Source organism: Tamandua tetradactyla, chromosome 3 (assembly GCF_023851605.1).
Source record: "Tamandua tetradactyla isolate mTamTet1 chromosome 3, mTamTet1.pri, whole genome shotgun sequence".
Lineage (NCBI taxonomy): Eukaryota > Metazoa > Chordata > Mammalia > Pilosa > Myrmecophagidae > Tamandua > Tamandua tetradactyla.
In genome coordinates, this window is record NC_135329.1 from 161,229,857 (window position 1) to 161,232,140 (window position 2,284).

Sequence of the window (2,284 nt, forward strand, 5' to 3'; positions counted from 1 at the left end):
TTTTGGTAGGTTGTATTTCCACTTCCATTTGGGCCAAAACATTTTTTAAAAGTTTCTTTAAATTTATTCTTTAATCCACAGGCTATTTAAGAGTGCTTTGTATACTTTCTTAAAATTTGGGTGTTTCAGATATCTGTCAGTTATTGATTTTTTTAGTTTAATTCCTTTGTCGTCTGAGAATTTATGATTTCTATTCTTTTCTAATTAATGTGTGTTTCATGGCCCTGGATGTATTCTATTTGGTCAAATCAATTTAAGTTGACTTTTTTATATCATGGAGCGGAAGGCAGAAATCAACTTGGTCTAAGTGATAGCTATAAATTATACCATCTGAATAGAAAAACCCCCAGCACAATACACATTCTTCTCAAAATCATGTGAAGCATGCACCAAACAGACTGACTTCTGGATAGTTGGAAAATCTCTTAAATATTTGCAGATTAAACAACACGTTTCTAAATAATACCCAGGTGAAAGAAGAATTATGAGGAGAAATTTAAAAATATTTTGAATGAAATGAAAATGAAGATACAACTTGTCAAAATGAATTGAATGCGGTAAAAGCAGTGCTTAGAGAAGAATTGCTTGGCTGTATCTTTCTGGATATGACTGTCTTTCCTGGTTTCAGGGTTTACCCTGCAACTGCACTTCCTTTATTGCCCAGGTTAAGTCACTGGTTCTCATATAGTCCATGTCTTTTGTATTTTCACAGTGGGTGGGGACCTCCAAGCTTTTACATGTTAGAGCTGAAACCAGAAGTTGGCTCACCTATATTTTTATGTCCATATTATGCTTCATACTTATGATTGCCATTTTGTTCTTTAAGACTTCTTGAGCTTGTTTCTTTTTATTACTGATGTTCTCTCTTTCTCCAAGAATGTTTATAATCCTTAAAGTTATCGATCTGTTTCATTGACTTTTTTGGCAATATACATATTTCTGTCATCATGTTTCCATAGCACTCCTGTAAACAGATATGCAATATTTTTTCCAGGATATTATTCTCCCTTTGACATATTATTTAAGGTGAAGCTGAGTTTTATATCAGGAGAGCATACTCAAGCATACAATTTAATTTGAAACTTGCATATGAGAAAAGTTGTGATTTTGTCCTTGGAAAAAGTGATCTAGGCACTGTGCTCATATTGCCACAGACCCATCACACAACTCTAACCCTCAGAGAATTCCCTCAACCTTTTAAAATGTATAGAAATCAAAGGTGATAACTTTTGTTTGAATTGACTGGCCTTGGGAAAAAGGATAAAGGGAAAGAACTGTCATGTTCGGCTGGTCTACCTGTACCAAATCATCTCCTTGGCTAGATTTTGGTGCTGTCCTGATGTTATAAGACCTTAATTGGTCCAGAGTTTCTGTTTGGGATGATAGAAAAGTTTTGGCAATGGATGGTGTTGATGGTGATGCAACAACATGAATGTAATTAAAACCACTGAATTGTATATCGGAAAGTGGATAAAATGTAAAATAGCAGGCTTCTTTATATATATGTGTGTATATATATATCCACAATAACATTTTTTTTAAACTCATGGAACTGAGTTCCATAAGGAGTGATCCCTAATGTAAACTATGGACTATATTTAATAATGTAATTAGAATAGTGTTTCATCAATTGTAATGAAGGTATCACACAAGTACAAAATGTTAATAGGGAAGACTCTTGTGTGTGCATCGGGGGGGGGCAGGGGGGGGGGCCGGACGGCATATGTGAGAACTCTGTTCTTTCCACATGATTTTTTCTATAAACCCATGAAGTTTATAGAAAACCTCATTAACAACAAAAAAAATGAATCCAAGCAAACCAAACCTGAGTGGTCTGGGCTACAGCACTTGTCATATAGTGGGAAAGGATTGACAGATACATGCCCAAATAATGGGGGAAGAAGAAAGGGGCAAGGTTCAAAAAGCTGCACCCAACCTTACTTCAGTGCCCCCCACCCCAGCCCTTGGAGTACACTTTCTCCCTCATGCTAGGTTACTGACTTTTTTTTTGTATGCTGTGTAGTGGGGTCACTTTTCATTCTTTTTCCATGTGAGTATGGGCACCATTTGTTGAATTTTCTGTTTGCTTGTTTTTGTTGGGTTCTGTTTGTTTATTTGTTTGTTTGTGAAGTACTTGGACTGAGAATCCAACCCGGCACTCCCGCATGGTGGGTGAGAATTCTACCACTAAACTATGTTCGCACCCAGTAGATTACTGCTGACTTTTATTACCAAAAGGGTCTCTCAGTGTTTGGTATTAAGTTTAAAGAAAGTTTCTTTCCTT